The 20016-nt window shown below is 50.9% G+C and overlaps 9 non-coding genes across 9 annotated transcripts; 8 read left to right on the forward strand and 1 right to left on the reverse strand.

Moving 5' to 3' along the window:
* Positions 1-8283: 8283 nt before the first annotated feature.
* On the forward strand, positions 8284-8355 carry Trnae-uuc (transfer RNA glutamic acid (anticodon UUC)). Its single transcript has one exon. It is a non-coding gene; the product is annotated as a tRNA-Glu (tRNA).
* Positions 8356-9109: 754 nt separating this feature from the next.
* Trnah-gug (transfer RNA histidin (anticodon GUG)) lies at positions 9110-9181 on the forward strand. Its single transcript has one exon. It is a non-coding gene; the product is annotated as a tRNA-His (tRNA).
* Positions 9182-10063: 882 nt separating this feature from the next.
* On the forward strand, positions 10064-10227 carry LOC150061242 (U1 spliceosomal RNA). Its single transcript, XR_016536095.1, has one exon. It is a non-coding gene; the product is annotated as a U1 spliceosomal RNA (small nuclear RNA).
* Positions 10228-10969: 742 nt separating this feature from the next.
* Positions 10970-11043, forward strand: Trnan-guu (transfer RNA asparagine (anticodon GUU)). The gene has a single exon. It is a non-coding gene; the product is annotated as a tRNA-Asn (tRNA).
* A 2048-nt stretch (positions 11044-13091) lies between these two features.
* On the forward strand, positions 13092-13163 carry Trnah-gug (transfer RNA histidin (anticodon GUG)). Its single transcript has one exon. It is a non-coding gene; the product is annotated as a tRNA-His (tRNA).
* A 939-nt stretch (positions 13164-14102) lies between these two features.
* Trnaq-cug (transfer RNA glutamine (anticodon CUG)) lies at positions 14103-14174 on the reverse strand. Its single transcript has one exon. It is a non-coding gene; the product is annotated as a tRNA-Gln (tRNA).
* Positions 14175-16759: 2585 nt separating this feature from the next.
* Trnan-guu (transfer RNA asparagine (anticodon GUU)) lies at positions 16760-16833 on the forward strand. The gene has a single exon. It is a non-coding gene; the product is annotated as a tRNA-Asn (tRNA).
* Positions 16834-17518: 685 nt separating this feature from the next.
* Positions 17519-17590, forward strand: Trnae-uuc (transfer RNA glutamic acid (anticodon UUC)). Its single transcript has one exon. It is a non-coding gene; the product is annotated as a tRNA-Glu (tRNA).
* Positions 17591-19072: 1482 nt separating this feature from the next.
* Positions 19073-19236, forward strand: LOC150061248 (U1 spliceosomal RNA). Its single transcript, XR_016536034.1, has one exon. It is a non-coding gene; the product is annotated as a U1 spliceosomal RNA (small nuclear RNA).
* Positions 19237-20016: the final 780 nt, after the last annotated feature.

Below are 20016 nucleotides of genomic sequence, written 5' to 3' on the forward strand. Positions count from 1 at the left end.
GACTGCAGCCCTCACAAAGTACAGTGCAGGAGGAGGAGAGAAGAGAAAAGAAAAAACAGGAGGAGAGAAGAGAAAAGAAAAAACAGGAGGGACCAAGGAGCTCCCTCTATCAGGATGCAAGAGAGTCAGATCAAAGCACAGAAAATGAGGGGGATGGGCTCCCGGAGGAGCTAAGTTCAAATGAAGAGGAGGAGCTAGAGGAACAGGCTGCCGCGTATGAGGCTGACAGATACAGCCCCAGGGGAGGATTTGGTGCAGACAATGGCCAGGCCCGACCTGCCCCCTCTGCCCCACCCCCTTACGTCCCAAAGGGAAGTTCCTTTATCAAGGCCCGCACCTGGTCTCGGTTGGCCTCTGCTTTTCCTGTTTTTGAAAATCCCATTACGGGACAGAGAGTTTTTGAGCCAGTTTCTTATAAAGCTTTAAAGGATCTCATGGCCGCTGTACAAAATTATGGTCATTCTGCAAATTACACCATTGCTTTGGTTCGTCGATTGCAGACTACCAGCATGACTCCCACAGACTGGTACGAAATTGGACGTTCTTGCCTGACGCATGGCCAGTACCTTGATTATTGTGCTTCTGCAGCAGATTTGGCCGCTACCCGACATAGGGAAAATACACTGGCAGGCCACCCCAATTGGTCAACCGAAATGTTATTAGGAAAAGGCCCCTATGCAGCAGACCAGACTGGATATCCCAATGAGGTTTATCAAGAGATTAATAATATTTTTTACACGGCTTGGAAATCTCTTGCCAGTCGGGGGGAGCGCCGTGGTAACCTTACCAAAGTTGTTCAAGGACCTACCGAGCCCTTTACAGATTTTGTTGGGCGAGTCCTAGAAACTGCAGATAAATTGTTCGGGGCCCCAGAGGATCACATGCTCTTAATTCAACAAATTATTTTTGGACAAAGCCTCCCTGAATGCCAAAAGGCTATAATTCCTGTAAAAGACAAGCCCTTACAAGATTGGATTAGGGCCTGCCGGGAGGTGGGAGCCCCTGTGAGCTTGGATAAAATTGTCGCCGCGGTAGCTGCGACCACTAGAAATTCAGGATTATGTTTCAACTGTCAAAAGCCAGGACATTTTAAAAAGCAGTGTCCCAATTTAAAATATTCAAAGCAGAGGCCCCCTCGCGAACCGGGACTTTGTCCACGATGTAAAAAGGGAAAACATTGGGCAAATGAGTGCAGATCCGTTAAAGATGTGAATGGACAGCTTATCCGGCAACCTCAGGCCTTGGAGCCAAAAAACGGGCAGAGGGGCCCATTGCCCCAGGGCCCGCAAAATCAGGGGATTCGGTGCCAGGAAACTTATCAGAGGCTCTCACCTCATCTCCAACAGCCATTTGTTCCCGCAGAGCAACCGCAGGATCTGCAGGGTTGGACCTCCGTGCCACCGCCGGAGTGGTCTTAACTGGCGACATGGGGGCTCAGCTCATAGCAACTGACCTAATAGGCCCCCTACCTGAAAAAATGGTGGGGATAGTGTTGGGACGTGCCTCTAACACTATGAAAGGCCTTATGGTGTTCCCCGGGGTTGTCGACCCTAATTACATGGGAGTCATCCAAGTCCTCTGTTCAGTCTCTCGAGGAGCCATTTCGGTGGCCCCTGGAGATCAAATTGCTCAATTAATTTTCATCATCAAATTTTCCCTAGACAAGAAAAGGAAAGAAGTTTAAGTACCTCAGGAGCAGACCTTGTCTGCTTGTCCATGGCCTTAAATAACCGTCCCATGTTAACATTAACAATTGAAGGTAGGACCTTTAGTGGTCTGGTGGACACGGGGGCTGACCGGAGTATCATCCAAATAACTCAGTGGCCAAAGACATGGCCCCTACAATTTTCTTCACAAACCCTGCAAGGCTTAGGTTATGCAGATACTCCTCGGGTCAGCGCAAAACAGCTGACCTGGTCCACGGAGGAAGGTCAAAAGGGAAAAATTCAGCTGTTTGTCCTCCAGGTCCCAGTTAATTTGTGGGGCTGGGATATCCAACAGCAAATGGGTTTAATTCTAACCACTGATTGCTCTTCAATGGTACAAACTATAATGAGAAATCAGGGTTTTGTCCCTACTGGTGGATTAGGAAAACATTTACAGGGCCGACATACCCCTGTAGAGCCAGTTGCCAACAAAGATAAACGAGGTTTGGGTTTTTCTTGGGGGTCACTGAAAGTTTAGCCTCCGCTGGTCCAACACCCATACCCTGGTTAACAAATAAAGCGGTGTGGGTGCCTCAGTGGCCCCTGTCCCAAGAGAAACTGGAGGCTATAACTCAATTGGTACAGGAACAACTACGATTGGAGCATGTAGAACCTTCTGTTTCCCCGTGGAACACTCCTATCTTTGTTATTAAAAAGACCTCAGGCAAGTGGAGACTATTACATGATCTCAGAGCCATTAATGCTCAAATGCAAATATTAGGGTCAGTCCAACACGGCCTCCCGCTGCTTTCTGCTTTGCCTCAAAAGTGGCCCATTATATCTATTGATATTAAGGACTGTTTCTTTTCTATTCCTTTGCATCCCAGGGATAGAGAACGTTTTGCCTTTACCTTGCTTCTGTTAATCATGAACAACCTGATGCACGATTTCAGTGGAGGGTTCTTCCACAAGGAATGGCTAATAGCCCTACAATATGCCAACTATATGTTGACACAGTTCTTTTCCCTGTGAGACAGCAATTTCCCATTGTTAGAATTCTTCACTATATGGATGATATTCTAATAGCTGCCCCTGAGCAGAATATCCTTTTTCAAGTATTTAATAAATTATCTAAACTCCTTGCAAAGGCAGGCTTAAACTTGGCACCAGAAAAGGTGCAATTTTCAGAAAAGGTTCAGTTTTTAGGTTCCATAATTTCTCCCATAGCTGTGACACCCCAAAAGGTCGTCTTGAAAACAAAGCATTTGCATACCCTTCATGATTTTCAAAAATTAATGGGGGACGTAAATTGGGTGCGAAATTTTCTTAATGTCCCTCGCTCTGAATTGTTGCCCCTCTTTTCCTTATTGGAGGGAGACCCGGATGTTACCTCACCTAGAAAATTGACTGTTCAGGCTAAGAGTTCCATTCAGCGTCTTGAACAGGCCATAGAAAATGCACAACTCTTGCGTGTAAATCCATCAGCGCCAATCTTACTGTGCATATTTAAAACAAACAATTATCCTACAGGAGTATTATGGCAAGAAGGCCCATTGTTATGGTTGCACGGAAATTCTTATGGCTTAAAAACTATTCAGTATTTTCCAGAATTAGTTGCTTTGCTAGCTCTTACAGGTTGCAAGGCGTGTTTGACTCACTTTGCAAAATTTCCTGACAAATTAATTATTCCTTATACCCGGCAACAAGTACAAATATTGGCTGCCTCTGTTGACTGGTGGGCAGTTTTGGTGTGCTCCTTTCCAAATATAATTGACAATCATTATCCCAAACATCCACTGCTGAATTTTGTGCGTGAAGATTGGGTGTATTTCCCCAAAGTTACGAAAAAACTGCCTCTGAGTAATGCCCTAATTATATTTACAGATGGGTCAAAAACAGGCCGAGGCGCCTATGTAGTTCAAGGAAAAGAGCCAGTAACTTTAAATTTTCAACCAGAAACTCCACAAGTAGTTGAATGTCTAACAGTTTTAGAAGTATTCAGGAAATTTCCTGAGCCTTTTAACCTATATTCTGATTCACAATATGTAGTTAATGCAGTGGCATCCCTGGAAGTCGCAGCCTCCATAAAAGGTAGCAGTACAGTTTCAAATATATTATCCCAACTTCAGAGTTTAATTTTACAAAGGAAAAATCCTTTTTTCATTGGTCATATTCGGGCACATACTGGCTTGCCTGGTCCCATGTCAGAGGCCAATGCCTTAGTGGATTTGACTGCCAGAGCCCTGGTGGGCCTTTCCCATAATTCTGTTCAATTAGCGCGAGATTTTCATCAACTTTATCATGTTTCTGCAAAAACCCTTCGATATAAATTTTCCATTTCACGCCAACAGGCTAGAGAAATTGTTAAATCTTGTCAATCCTGTGTAGTATATCACCCCTCTTTTATAATCGGGGTTAATCCTAGAGGACTTTGCTCTAGCGCCTTATGGCAAATGGATGTTACTCATGTGCCTGAGTTTGGCCGGACAAAATATGTTCATATTTCTGTGGATACTTTCTCTGGCATAATGCATGCCACTGCCCTTACTGGGGAAAGGGTGTCCCATGTCAAAGTTCATTGCTTGGAAGCCTGGGCAGCATGGGGAAAACCATTAAAATTAAAAACAGATAATGGCCCTGCTTATGCCTCTGCTGGATTTCGCTCCTTTTGCACTCAAATGCAGGTGGTTCATTCTACTGGCCTTCCCTATAATCCCCAGGGTCAGGGAATTGTGGAACGTGCCAATAGGACTCTTAAACAACTTTTATTTAAACAAAAGGAGGGAATAGGCCGAGATGCCTCCCCCAGAGAAAGGCTGGCCATTGCACTGTTTACCCTAAATTATGTAACAGTGGATGATAGAGGACAAACAGCCGCTGATCGGCATGCTAATAAAATGGCGATGCCATCTATACAAAAAGCAATGTGGAGAAATGTCATTGATAATAAATGGTATGGACCGGATCCTGTAATTCAGAGATCCAGGGGAGCTGTTTGTGTTTTTCCACAGGGACAAGATTCCCCCCATTGGGTACCACAGCGCCTCGTAAGAATATTGGAAGAAAATCAAACGCCCAAAGAGGATGATGCGAAACAAAGTCCTGGGAATAATCCTGTTAATAATTCTTCTGCTGCCATGACTTTGGACGAAGAGACAGAGGGGAAAGAGCAACAAGGAAAAAATGATGTGGGCAATAATGAAGACCTTCCCATTACCGATGCCCGTGACTAATGCCTCAATGACTGCAGTGACTTCAGCGGCGGCCCTTGCCGTCAGCCGCAGGGTCAACAGCCATGGAGACGCGGACGGAGACTAATCAGCACTTGTATCGTGGTTTTATGATTCTCAATCAACGGGTGGACTTATTGCAGGAACAAATGGATTTAATGTATAGGTATTCTCAGCTTGTATGTGCAGCCAGTTATTCTGGAATGTGTGTAACAACCCTACCTTATAATAATTTTTCCTATGCTGCAAATTTGCCTAGAAAGTTAGGTGGTTATTAAAAGAACAGTGGATGGAACAGTTTGAGGACCTAACAGAACGTCTAAGATCAGAAATTATGGTGATCAATCAGACCAGGGTCACAATAACTGCAGGACAAGTTTTGGATTGGATTGAAAGTTCCTTGTCATTTGTTAAGGAGTGGGCTGGGCTGGGAGTGTTTGTTGCAGCCTGTTGTGGATTTTGTGTCTCTAGCCTCTGGTTGCTCTGTCGCATGAGATCTCACAATAGAAGGGATAGAGTACTGGTTGCTCATGCACTCACTGCTTTAGAGCAAGGATGTTCTCCCCAGGTATAGCTTGCAGCTTTAAAGGCCAATTGAAACTACCCTGTACTGCCTTTGCACCCTCGAGACCTCGGTCTATTGCACGAGGAATAGGAGTATGGACAGCCAAGAGTTGTGAAATGCTGGACAAAGTACCACTCCTGACCCTAACAGGTCAGGGAGAGCATGTGCGTCAGCATATGGGTTTGCGCTCCTAGCCCATCTCCACAAAGGGGATAGAGAACCTGGAGGGGAGGGATCCAGGGTTGGCCTCCTGGGTCACTCCTCTAGAATAGGACCTCGAATTTTACTTTGGAGGACAGCACCTCTACTCTCTTCACAACAGGCATTTTGGCTTGCTGCTATAAAACAAAAGGGGGGAGATGTGGGGAGCCCGATGGCATCTGTTTCCTGCCTCGCTCCTTGTAACTTACTTGGTATGTGAGTGCGAGGCCTTTACTCGTTACTAAGTATCAAGTTGCTCTTCAGTCTGCGCATGACGAAAAAGGGCGTGACCAATCCCGAGTCTCAAAACGGCCTTAGCAACAGAGCAGCCAATGGTAGAGAGCCCCTTGTTCCTTGGGCCTATATAAGCAGTTGCATTTCCCTGCCCAGGGCCCCTCTGCTTCAGCTCTCCCTTTAACCAAGTGGTTCTTCATTAAAAGCGTGATACGAGAAGGATCCTCGGGTGGTGTCCGTTCTTCCCTGCTGGTCAGGGGTGCCGGGCGCCGCACTCAAGTTCTTTAGTGCCCTGGCTGGCTTTGATCCTCAGATCTCAGCCTCTTGAGTAGCTAGGATTACAGGCATGAACCATCACACCCGGCTATCAACTTTTCTGTCCAGGCTGGCTTTGAACTGCAGTCCTCAGATCTCAGCCTCCAAGTTACTAGGATTACAATACCTGGCTATTGGGAGCCATACAAAATGCCTTTTCCTGGTTTGCTTTTGCTGGTCCTGGGGCTTGAACTCAGGAACTGGGTACTGTCCCTGAGCCTCTCTGTGCTTAAGGCTAGCATTCTACCATTTAAGCCACAGTGCCACTTCTTAAGCCACAGTGCCACTTCTGGCTTTTTCTGAGTAATACTTGAGATAAGAGTCTTATGGACTTTCCTACCTTTGGCTAGCTTTGAACCACAATCCTCAGAACTCCGTTTTCCTGGTGTTTAAAGGAAGTCTGGTGACTTTTGCAAGGAAAGCTGTTTTTCTTCACTCTGGGTTAGACAGATGTGGGCTGAATGAGCAGGTTTTGCCTGAGATTCTTGGCAACCCGCTTCCTACCCAGAGCCCTCCCTGGGAGGTGCTTGTACTCCAATTCCAGCATCATCTATCACCTTCCTCCACCAGATTTCCTTTCCTCAAATGAGCAATAGGCAGCGACATCTCAGAAACAGGTCCTGACAAGGTGTGCTCAGAGGCCCAAGCTGCTGATTCTCAAAGTACAGGCAAGGGCAAGGAGGGAGCCACATTATAGCCACGGCTATATAATGTGTGTGTGTGTGTGTGTGTGTGTGTGTGTGTGTGTGTGTGTAGACCTAGCACTGCAGTAGTAAACAATGATAACTTTTCTTTTGAACTTTCAACTGTCTGACAGAGGGAAAGGCTGGTCTCTCATGTATTGGAGATAAGACACTTTCAATGTCCCAAAGAGCAAAACCAACCCTACATCCCAGTTTTCATTAGAAAGGGGACTCTTGCCAGTCACCGGTGCCTCAAACCTCTAATCCTAGCTACTCAGGAGGCTGAGATCTGAGGATCCCAGTTCAAAGCCAGCCTGGACAGAAAAGTCTGTGCAACTCCAATTAACCACCAGGAAACTGGAGGTGGTGCTGTGGCTCCATAGCCCTAAGCCTTGAGCCAGAAAGCTAAGGGAGGAAGGGAGGGAGGGGGGGGAAAAGAACTTGGATATTCACAATACCAACTATTTTTTCTCTAACTTCCATCCTGCAGCAGAAAAGTAGTAGGAACTCACTACTGGCAGGTGTCTAGGTGTCACATCGTCTGGCAACCCGCTTTGGGGTGGGGGTGAGGGCCTCCTAAGGCAGGGAGAGTCTGGCTCCTGGGACAGGGCCCTTAGCTCGTGGCGCAGCCTCGTGGATGCAGGGAGGGAGCGGAGTTGTGAAGCTGGAAAGGCCGGAGAGGGGCCCCGGCGCGCCAACACCGGCGTGCACTTCACATCCTGCCCGCGAGGCGGCGCCAGGTGCACAAAGTGGAACCTGAGATTGGCATTTCCTGGGTGACTGCTCAAAGAGGGGCACTCCCCCTTTTCCCAAATGCTCTCCCGGAGGCCCTGTGCCTGTTTCCTCCTCTGCCGCGTTGACTTTAAAACCATTGCGTGAAACACAACGGAAAGAAAAAGGAGAGGAGGGGAGGCCGCAGAGAGGCGCCAAGGGGAAGGGAGAAGACTGCACCCCAAGCCCAAAACACGGCCAGGAGCCGGGGTCCTCGCCTTGCATGGAGGATAGCAAAGACATAAAAGGAATGGCTCTGCGTCTGCACTGGAGCTCGAAAGCAAACCGAGACTAAAGAGGGAGCCCTCGAAGGGGACGGGTCATCCCTTGGGCCTGTGGGCAGCCGGGGATCGGGAGGACTTGGCTCAGCACCCTCCGAGGGAAGCGTGGACACGCGGCAGACGAGCAAAGCGAGATCTGAAAGCAGGCGTGTGAGGGACGCTGGGGCGCACCGTGCTCAGGCGGGGCAGAAGGAATTCCGGAGCGTTTCCCTGGCCTCGGGGCCCAGGGCATCGGCAGGGAGGGCGAGGGAGAAGTGGGGCCCGGCTCTAGGCCTCCAGAACGGGCCTTCATCGCCCGGGTCCCAGTCCCCTGATCACACTTGTCCCTCAGTCATACGTTGGGCCGTGCCGTCCGGTTCCCTGGTGGTCTAGTGGCTAGGATTCGGCGCTTTCACCGCCGCGGCCCGGGTTCGATTCCCGGTCAGGGAATTTGTTTTATAGTGCAGTTTCTTCCATATCCACCAAGTTTCCCCCTCATTGCACTTCCTCTTACCAGTGAATCCACATTCTGCCGACATCCGAATCAGCAAATGCGTGCTGGGGAGCGCTGGTGGCAGGTTTGCCCCAAAGTAGGGGGGCGGGCAGGCGGGCGGGTAGCCGGTGTTTTGTGTGCACCGCCAAGATTCCCGCGCTCCTGGCTTGCCTGGTTTCTCTTGATATCACTTATAAAAAAAAGGGGAGCCTCCCTAGAAAGTGCTGACAGTCTGATAGATCCCCTCCACCAGCCACTGGAGGCGATCCACCTCCACTCCCTCATCTTTTCCCATGCGGGTGGAGTTTCTAAACATTCTTGGAGCTCCGCTGGGCCTTCCACGGGGCTCCTGTGGCCCCTTGGTACTAGAGACACAGGGGTGGAGGGTCGAGTTGTCCGGGCGCCTGGGTGGAAAAGATGCATCGGAGGGGCGGAACACATCGGCAATCAGTGGCGCGCACGGCCTCCCCGCAACTCCCGGCTCCAGACGCCCGGCACCACCACGGAGCCCGGAGGGGAGCCGAGCGCCGCTCGCCGGCGGTGCGGGGCAGCCGCTCTTCCCGGCTCCCTTGGCCGAGCCCCCGCCCGCGGCCGGACGTCTGTGCCGGGGGCCCCGCGTCCACGCCCCGCTCGGTCCGCAGCCGCCGGAGGCCCGCGGGGCGCTCAGGAGGCGGAGGGCGCGGCGGGCAGACGCCGGCCCGGCCGTGGCGCGCCGTGATCGTATAGTGGTTAGTACTCTGCGTTGTGGCCGCAGCAACCTCGGTTCGAATCCGAGTCACGGCAGTCGGCGTTCTTCGCGGGCGCAGCCTCCTTTTGCTTCCGCCGGTCCCGTGAGAAGTAAGAGCTCCCCAGCGCTGCGCGGCCGAGCGTGGCTCCTCCGCACGTCCGCGGCCCGCTGTCCCGCTGGAGGAGTGGTCGGATGAACTCCACGGGGACCACGTCCCACTGCGCTCGGGGCAGGCCCGGCGAGAGGCCGGCTCACACCAGGGTCTTCTCCTCCTCGCCCCACAGTGCGCTGGGCGGCAGAGGAAAAAGGAAAAACAGGGATGGAAAAGAAAAAGGAAGAAAATGACAGTAGATGGATCCAGAAATCACACACACTTCGAAAAGAGCACGGGGATAACCTAGATGTAGAATGTAACTCCACGAAGAAGCAATTAGAAACGAACCGCAGGCATCTGTACTAACTGTTCTTTGCCTAAATTCCATCATTTTGGGCATGGATCGATAGCCACAGACGTCCATGCACGAACCCGGGACAAATCCTCTCCCGGGCGGTGAGAGGGTGGGTGATCACTCCGTGGACTCCCTAAAGCACGCACTTCGGGCCTTTCTGGACCCCAGGTGGACCTCTGCGCGCAGGCGGGCGGGACAGAAGCAGTAGCTCTGAGCAGCGTCTGTGACGTCACATAGAGGGCGTGCTCTATGCAAATGAAGTCGCCGCAAGGGGCGGGGGTTGCTAGTCGGACCCATCGAGCACCCACTCGTGGACTTCCAGTGCGGTGGGAGAGGGAGACCGCCGAGCATGTCTTCGGGTGGAGGGTGGCAGGTGCTCTTAAGGGTTAGGAGGACCTGGGGAAGGGGGGTGGCGCGCAAAAGTTGGTGACCATGTGTGTACAGTGTAGGGTGTGTGTGGTTTAGGCAGGCTGGGCGGTCTGGTAACTCATACTTACCTGGCAGGGGAAACACCACGATCATGCAGGTGGTTTTCTCAGGGCGAGGCGCGTCCATTGCACTCGGGACTCGCTGACCTCTGCGATTTCTCCACATAGGAGAAACTCGACTGCGTAATTTGTGGTAGTGGGGGACTGCGTGCGCGCTCTCCCCTGGTGTCTTAGTTTAATGAAAGAGTCACGCGTTTCTTTTTGACGTAGAATTTTGACTAGTTACTCCTATTACACTTCTATCTCCTACCCTTTCAAAGCTGGCAATATTTCCCTTTATTCTGCTGGCCACTCAATGAATACATCTGCCCGGTTTTTCTTCCCAGCACCCAGTGTCTTTTCTCCTCACTCCCGGGGTCCGTCGTCTCCTTCTCCACTTAGTGTTCCACTCTCAGCCTCTTCCTTTCCCTTCCTTTCCCCCATCCCCTTTTTTTGGCCTCATTCTGCCTAGAACCTATGGCAGGGCCGTGGGGACGGGGATCTCTCTTGGGTGTCAGGAATCTGGGTCCCGGGCAAGATTGAACGGTCGGAGAACGCAAGCCCGGCTGCTCTGAGGACAGACAGCGGAGCTCTCCGATTGCCCGCTCCGGCTTGGGGAAGGGGCAGGAAAGGGACTGTGAGCGCGAGGGAGACAAAGTGGAGCCCTCGGAGCGGTCATCCCGCCTAGAGAGGCCGGGAAGCCCTGGGTGCCCGCCCGCCCGCCATCCGAGCCCCCCAGCGGACCGCGCCCGCCGCGTCTACCCGCCGAAAGCGCCCTGCGGAGTGATTATTGGCTTGGATGTCTATTTTGGTTTCGACAGTGCGTACGGTTGGATAGATTGAACATTAAAACCTTTGTTTATCCGACTGCAGGAAGGTGAAGGATGGTTTGTGAGGTCTAGAAGAGAGATCTAGAACCACTTCGTCCGTCTCTGTGGCGCAATCGGTTAGCGCGTTCGGCTGTTAACCGAAAGGTTGGTGGTTCGAGCCCACCCAGGGACGTTACTGTCCGGATTTTTATTTCGCTGAAGCCTTTGGTCTCTTGCCTATCTGCTGTTGGCTCTAAGCGTTACAGCCAGAACCTGATCCTTGTTCAGCCCCAGATAGAGAGTAGAAACTTTCCAATGTTGAGAAGCAATGGGTTCTTGTTGAAGGAAACGGAGGGGCTGCGAACGTACTGTAAGCCAAACCGTCACTTGGTCTTAATGTTTTAAACTCTCCGGTAAGCGTCAACCTGATTTTTTTTCACCCTAAAATTGCTTTATTTATTTTTTAATTAAGAATTTATTAACATTGATTTTTTTACATCAACCTGATTTTTTAAATCTTTAAGTAGTTATAAAAAAATGGTTTCAACTCAACATGTATATGAGTCCAGTGAATCTTGGTATCGCCCCTTCCATCATTCTCCCCACCTTTTCTAGTCCCATCCATACTCTCATGTCAGGCCGTATGCTTGTTGAATATACAGGCCGTATTAGCCCCCCTTTCTCTGGCTATTCATCCATCATATTTCCTTTTACCTCGCCACCCAAAAGAATATTTGACCTTCATAGTATTTACTTGTTTAAACCGTTACTTAGAGGAGTTACATGTGTGTGTTTCCATATATGTGCATAATGTACACCTAACTTTCATATATGAGAGAATAGATGCATCATTTGTCTGAGCCTGTATTTGTTTCTAGGTCCATCCATTTCTCTGCAAATGGCATAATATTCTTTCCAGTAGAGAAATAAAATTCTCCTTTTCTGTTACTTTTGTAGCAAGGATGCTGTATTCACAACACAAGAGGAGGCGCTGAAAGCATTGTGAGGCTCACAGAACTCAGGAAAAACGGCTGTAGCAAGCTAAAGAGGAGCTGTATTTTTCATGGGCGGGTGTGGGGAGAGCCTGACAGGAACACCCTGAGAGAGGATTGCCCAGCCCTGGGTACCTACATTCAGTGTTCTAACCAGAATTACCACCACAGGGAACAACAGGATAAATGTTGCCTGTGTGTGTGTGTGTGTGTGTGTGTGTGTGTGTGTGTGTGCAAGCGCGCGTGCACAAGCAAACATTTCCTCAACCACAATGTAAGTAATTGAGTTACTTCTTTCCAAAGGACTGCGAATTTATGATTATGTTCTTGTAATTGTTTTTAATTACAAACAAAGCTGCAGAGGTCACCCTGAGTTTGGACACCCCTTTCTGCTGTATGGGGAAATGATTGGGACCCGATGGTGCCTTGAGGCAGTGTTGCCACTGCGGTCATCAGTGTGGATTCTCCTAACAAATCTTCACGTGAGCAGTGCCGAAGCATGGCCCAGTGGACGAGAGAGGACTACTTGTGGGTTTCCACCGCCCATGTAAAGAAGGAAAGTGGCCGGGACAGCCCAGGCCCGCTAGGGCCCGGCCCCTTCCTCAAACCTAAGAATTCTGTTTTACATGTCTACCAAACAGAACCACCTTTTCACCCATGGCAGGTTCCCTGGTGGTCTAATGGGCATGGTTCAGCGCTCCCGCCGCCGTGCCCACGTTCGATCCCAGGTCAGGGAGGTTCTTCTGCAATTCTCATTACACGGCCGGTTCTGAAGGCCTGGTGGTCACATTGTGGAACATGAAAGCTAAATGCTATAAACGCAAGAACAATTAGAGGAGATCGCATATATATAGTTAAGGGGAGAGCATTAATTTTTAAGTCATTTAAATAGTATGAAGGAGAAATGGCTCTCCCAGGAGCCGCGACCGGCAGAAGCACTTCCACAGCCTCCCCGGCCTGGGGCAGAGGCGGCGTGGGGAGCCCGGGACCTGGCGGCGTGCGCGCACCGCCTCCCCGCAACTCCCGGCTCCAGACGCCCCGCACGACCACGGAGCCCGGAGGGGAGCCGAGCGCCGCCCGCCGCGGTGGGGACAGCCGCTCTTCCCCGCTCCCCGGGCCCCCGCCCGCGGCCGGACGTCTGTGCCGGGGCCCCGCGTCCACGCCCTGCTCGGCCCGCAGCCGCCGGAGGCCCGCGGGGCGCTCAGGAGGCGGAGGGCGCGGCAGGCGGACTCAGGCCCGGCCGTGGCGCGCCGTGATCGTATAGTGGTTAGTACTCTGCGTTGTGGCCGCAGCAACCTCGGTTCGAATCCGAGTCACGGCAGTCGGCCTTCTCCGCGGGCGGCTCCCCTTTTGCTTCCGCCGGAGCCGAGCGCGCCGCCGGGACCTCGCTAGCCCGGCGGGCGTCGACTCGGCTTTGTGTCCGGATGGCGGCGGCGGACGCAGCTGCAGCCCCAGCCCTCGGGAGCCGAGCGGCCGACGCTGTCCCTGACGTTTTCTCTCCAGTCACAGCCCCCCTCCCTCCTGACTTTCCGGACGCTCGATGGAGATCAGCGTCGCTCGGACTCCTCCCGAGCCGCCCTCTAGCCTCGACCCCTCAGATCGCATCTGCTGAGTAGCTGGGGTCGCAGGCCTGACCTGCGGCCGCCGCACCTGTTTCCCGGAGTTAGACGGGGGTCTGGGGAGAGGAGGAGAGACGCCCCGCGCGAGGGGTAGGGGCCGGGGTCGAGGCCGCGGGTCCTCAGTCCTCTTCCAGCCCCTTGCCGGCTTTCCCGGGCTGCCCCGCCGCCCTCTCTCGGGCCCCCAGAGCCGCCGCTCCCCCGATTGGAGGCCGAGAACCCGCAGGAACCGGGGTCGGGCTCGAACCCGCCGGCCGCCGGGCCCACGCCGCGCCTGCGGTCTGCGGGTCACATCCGCAGCGGAAGCCAGAGTGACGGCGAGTGCCCGGTTCCAGACCCGCGGGCCCGGGGACTGGCTGGCGGCCTTGCGGCGCAGGCTACCCCCAAATTCCCACCCTGCCCCCGAACCCCCGAGCACGAGGGGGACCCGCGAAGGCATCTCGGGCCTCGTGGGGGACTGGAAACGGAGTAGAAGCCAGGGAGAGAAGAGGGAGCTGGGACCCCAAGCAAGGCAGGCGGCGCTGAACCCGCTCTCCCATAGACCGAGAAGCCCTTCTGTCCCTAAAAAGCCAGGACGGGGAAGCAGACAGCAGCCAGGTTTCACGAGCGAGAGAAAATGGACATTTTCCTCAACCTAAACAATAAGGTCCCACCGAGATTTGAACTCGGATCGCTGGATTCAGAGTCCAGAGTGCTAACCATTACACCATGGAACCCACAAACAGCATAATGGCAAGACTACGTGGAGAAGACGCAGGTATTCGCCCCGGGGCTTCTTCGATGAGTCGGGAGAGCTATGCAGGGTATTTGCACCTCAGAAAAAGCAAAAACTTCCACTCCGGCCTCCAGGCCCCGGAAAAAGCCTTCGAGCTTCCAACAGATGCCACCTACTCTGTATCTGATTAACTGTACTTTCCTGGAATGAACCCCAACAAGGGTGTTATTGTCATTGATTGTCCTTCAAGCTGTCCCTCCCAGCCCTGCCAGGTGTGCAGATGACCAGGGCAGGACTTGGGGTTCCTGAGCTTCGTGTCTGCGCAGCTCGTCCGGGCTCTGCCACTGCCTACCACTTATATGCAAGGGGGTGTCAGCATGGATGGGGGAGGAGGAAGGGGTGCTGTCATCTTTCCCTTTGTATACACACACGCCTGGGTTCCGTTTTCTTTTCCATTTTCTTAGTACAGTGAAAATGAAAATGAAAAGCAAGCTACCATTTAGGTTTATTATGAACATTCATATCCACTATTCTCACCTGCTGAGACTCAGAATCCACCTGGATGAGCAGGCAGGACCAACAAGCAGGGTTTTAGCCCTTAGGTATACTGGGTTTTGTGCCAGTAGGCCAAGGCTAGTTTATGCAGTCTTTTATCCAAAAACTTGCATGTTTTTCACAAATATGAACCAAGTTTGGACGTCTTCAAGATCCCTCACTGCTGGGCCATGGGGAATGTGTGTCAGGTTCTCCATAATATGCACAATGTTAGCCAGGTGCCATGGCTACTCAGCAGGCTGGGATCTGAGGATCACGGTTCAACGTCAGCCGAAGCACTAAAGTCCATGAGACACTCATCTCCAGTTAACCACCAGAAAATCAGAAGTGGTGTGTGGCTCAAGGGGTAGGGTGGTAGTCTTGAGCCGAAGAGTTTAGAGACAGCACCTAGGACCAGAGTTCAAGCCCCATGACCTACAAAAAATATGGATAGATAAATATAGGTAAAAGTCAATATTGACCAGGATTGGCATGCCCTTGAGAGCCTGAGGCAGGAGAGTAACCCCACCAGAGCAGTGCTTTTTAAACTTCTACATTCTTGTTTTCTTGGATTCTGGGTGGGTAGGATAAGGAATTGTGGTCCTTAGTTGAGTGGCTGTTTGGAGGAGACTGGAATGATCACACACACATTTGCTCAGACCCCTCACTCCCCTGGGGAGAGATACTCGGAGTTGGCAGTGTTCTTTCATCCCAAGCCCCTCTACATAGGTGATACTGGTAGGAAGCAGGGAACTTAAAGGACGCTTCTTAAACATGAGTTGGTTAGTTCAATTCAGTTCTATCCATTTTCTAATTGAAAACTAAAAAATTATCATCTGATTCCTTGGTAGATTCATTGGCCTCTAGATAAACCAAATAAAGGAATAGGGTTGTGTGTGTGTGTGTGTGTGTGTGTGTGTGTGTGTGTAGTTCAAGAATAAGCAAATTCCCTTTGTCAAAGAAAGCAGTGTTTACCTAAGTGTGCCTGATGTGGGAATTGACTAGAAAAGCTTCCCCATAGCCACTAGGCTGATGGAAATGTCCTGTCACCATTTAGGACAGTGTTCCTTCTGTGAAAATGTATTAGGCCATATACTGGGTGCTGGTGAGATTTCATCTTTATGACTTTATGGCATTCGTTGCTATGTGGGCATCCCCTGTGGCTGTAGCGTGGTTTGACAAAGTCATGTTTAGTTTTGTTATGGATAAGTGTTCTGGTACTGGGGCTTGAATTTGGGACCTGGGTGATGCTCCTAAGTTTTGTTTGTTGTTGGTTTTTTTCTCAAGGTTGGCACTCATCACTGGAGCCACAGCTCCAAATCTGGATTTTTACTTGTTAAATAGAGGTAAGAGTCTCATGGGCTTTCTTGCTCAGGCTGAACTTGAACCATGATCATCAGATCTCAGCCATCTAGTAGTACAGATTTTATTTAAATTACCCATTGGCAGTACCCTTTCTCTTCTCATTTCATTTCTCAGTGTGACCTAAGAAGCCCATGGGATGATTGATATGCCTCAGCCTTGTCACTTGAGGGGATGGGTTGGAGCTGAGAAAGTCTGGGGAGGAAGAGGACATTGCTCAAAAGAGTTGTACTTACAAGCTGCGTTCTACAATTCCTGAAAGATAATTGTTAAAATCAGTATCTGATGAACGCATAACTCCTCTGTACAACACCTTAATGATAAACAGTAACATTTAAAAAAGTAATTTCCGAACCCAAATCACATCTCTGAGTCCTTGCTTGCCCTGCTGCCGGGCGGTGAGGTGGTCTCTTGGGAAGGGGCCCCATCATCTCTCGGCTCAGCAGGTGGCAAAGCCACCTCCTCTCCTTCTCCTGACCTCCCAGAGCGCGGCTCGGTTGGCTGAGCCGCGCCCGGAGGCTCCCTGAAGGACCGGATGGACCCAGTGCAGACCCTGGCAGCCTCTGCTACCCTCTTGCGGCTTCCGAGTCCCCCACGGGCGCACTTGGCCGCGTGGTAGACTCCGGGTCCCAGCCCAGGAGGCCGCAGTTATGTGCCTTGTGCATTTGGATGGTCGTGGTTTCTCTGCCTGTCTCTGTGGCGCAATCGGTTAGCGCGTTCGGCTGTTAACCGAAAGGTTGGTGGTTCGAGCCCACCCAGGGACGCTAGCGGTCACTTTTAATCCGTTCACCCGCGGTACAGCGACAGAATCTACGGCTTTTCAAGTCAAACCAGACATTCAGAATCGTAGCGAGAATCGCCCTGCTTCACCCCCACCACGACTTTGGAGTCTCTTCATCTTTTGATGAGCGCAGGTGAGACCTCTCCCAGTTCTGACCGGAGCATCGCAGGACTTCAATGGAAGCAGTTTGGGTATCTCAGAGGGGAGGCGGAAAACGTTCTTCCTTAGTACAGTCACCTCAAAGTGCCTTTGAAGTTACATTGATCTCGTTCAGGGCTGCCGATGTCTCTTCATCTGTTTTATTTTCATTTACACCTGCTTTGTACGTGTGCCTGGTGTAACCGGACTTTGCTGCCTTCCTGGCTTAGCTTGGGGGAAGAAAAATAGGTTACAGTGAACACACAGACAGTGAAAGGGACACTTAAAAGCTATCCCAGAAAGGACTTACTCCTTTTTCTGACAGCTCCATTCACTTTTATTTTCTTCTAGAAGGGAATCCCTGTGTATTTCCTTGTGGGCTCATTGCCCAGGGAGGGGAGGAGAGAGATGTTGCAGAGCCTTGACAGAAATAAGCGCTTCGCTAATTCATTAGGCAGTGTGTATCCATCCAAGATTTCCCTCTCTTGCAAACGTGTTCTTCAATCACACCCAAGTGGCCTTGGTCGTGTTCCCTGGTGGTCTAGTGGCTAGGATTCGGCGCTTTCACCGCCGCGGCCCGGGTTCGATTCCCGGTCAGGGAAGACCTTTTATATAACATACGTACTAGCTTCCCTATTTCTTCTCACCATAAAATGAAGTGCAGAACCTGCGTACACCCACATCACGAAATCCACAGTGCACTGGAGTGAGCCCTAGGCCCAGCAGGCTGGGAGACCTCACTGCTGTTTCCTCCGCACCGACAAGACAGTGGAAATCACCACCCTCCCCGAAGCCCACCTGGGTGATGGCTCCTTTAAAAACCAGTGCGAATAAATGGGCATTTTCAGTGTTCCTAAAATGAATTACCATTTATTTAAACTAACAAAATGAACAATGCAATTATTTTGTGTTCAGAGTACTGAAGAGAGAACTTGCCTCTATGTTACCATTTCTTTGTAAATTAAACATATGCTAAATACCAAAAAAAAAAAGTGGGAAGGAAATTAAGTGGGAACCTCTCCATAGGGTGCTCATAGAGTAAAACTGCTTGCTCCCCCTCCACCAGCCACAGCTCAGGTTTTTGTTAGACCCAGAATGCTTAACTGATGGCATGTATAGTTCTGTGAACATATGAACTACATCATTCCAAAGACCACTAGCCGTAATTGCTTCCTTGGACAAATTGACAGCTGATCTCACTGCACAGGCCTGTGGTTTACATGTTACATTTCTATGCAAATGCAACAGTGTTTGAGAGTCCATCTAATGCCCTTCACAATGTCGCACCCCCATGAGAATACAGACCTGCCCATGAGCACAGGTAGGGTGAGGTGTCACTGGAGGCGGGTAAGGGTTACTGAAGTTTTCCTTTAAATTTAGGTCATTAACTTTGATTGCAGAATAATTTCTGGAAACGTCACAAGGGTAAGAAAACTAGGCAGAGCTTTATTGAGTAAGTAAGCAGTCAGGTCAGGCAAGCAACCAAGAATGTTCCATATCAGTGTTGTTAATGTGTGGAATAAAACTAGATGCGTGATGTAACTTCCCAAAGAGCCACGGGATTAGAAAGGAAGCAGAGGAGGCTGTTGTAAGTCTGAATGTTCTCTCCCTTAAACCAACCCCAAAGCAGTCCAGGACCAAACCCAGGAGTAATCCTGCTGTGACTACCCTGGGTCCACCCTGGAACCAAGCTGGGAGCCTCCACTGACTCCACCCGAGAGGGGGAGGAGCAGGAGAGAGGGTGGGCTGTCACTTAGTGGACCAAAAGGGGCGCGCGGGTGGGCGGAAGAGCGACAGGTACCGGGCCTTGCGAGTGCGGAGTGGAGGGCTGAGCGCGGTTTGGGACTTGACCAGGGGCGTGGCCTACGCAGATGAGGCCACCGAGGGGCTGCTGGGCTGTCCACGATCTCAGCCACTCGTGGATTTCCGGTGAGGAGGAGAGATCGCAAGAGCGGGGCTGGGAGCGGAGGGGGCCAGGTGCTCGGAAACGCAGTGAGAGGCCGGCAATGGGGCAAAGGCTGGTGACCATGTGTGTAGAGTGGAGCGTGTGTGAGGTTGGGACGGGGTTGGTGACCCAGAATCTCATACTTACCTGGCAGGGGAAACACCACGATCATGCAGGCGGTTTTCTCAGGGCGAGGCGCGTCCATTGCACTCGGGACCCGCTGACCTCTGCGATTTCTCCACATAGGAGAAACTCGACTGCGTAATTTGTGTTAGTGGGGGACTGCGTGCGCGCTCTCCCCTGGCGAAAGTCAATGAAAGAATTAAATGTGAAAGCTATTATAGCAATTCTATACAGAATAGGAAGTTCTGGGCTGACTGTTTTAACTCAGGTTGTGACTACTCTTTTGTGGATATCTTTGCTAGGGATGATTTCTCACTTTTCATCCTTACACTAGCGAGCTGTCCCGAATGAGTTGTGCGCAGGGGCATTCTCCATGTCAGCACTATCACCTATAGAATTCACTTATTTTTTTATTGTAATTAGTAAAAGGGTTACATGATATTTGCCAGATAGAAGGTGCATTAATTCACGTACATTGAAATCCTTTCACATGTCGTGGTACAAAATTCATTTTTAAACCGTCTGGTGGCTTCAACGTCTCCACCTCACGCGGAAGCAAAATACGAGCAACCGTGAAACTACTGAGGAGCGTAGAATATATCTATATATTTTCTATAAACCTATGTTAGCCATTTGTATTTTTATACTTGTATTTATTTGTATTTTTATACTTGTATTTCCTTAACTTGCCTTTCTGCTTCTGTATATCTGCTTGCTAAAACTCTGAGAAATGCAACTGCTGTCCTTGTGACTAATCTACAGCCACCCATTTGTCCTTGGGTCCCAGACTGAGCTACACTCTAGCAGCGAGTATACACATTCCAAGCCGGGAGCTAGAGATAGTGGCCATCTGGTACCTACAAGGTCGGACTTGCAAGGGCCAGCAAACTAGGGCAAGTGTCAACCAATCACAAGCCCGTTACCATGGAGATCCCCTAGACTTATACTGGCCTAAAAGCA

The sequence above is a fragment of the Megascapheus bottae genome, chromosome 6 (assembly GCF_031878675.1).
Source record: "Megascapheus bottae isolate mThoBot1 chromosome 6, mThoBot2.hap1, whole genome shotgun sequence".
NCBI classification, from domain to species: Eukaryota; Metazoa; Chordata; class Mammalia; order Rodentia; family Geomyidae; genus Megascapheus; species Megascapheus bottae.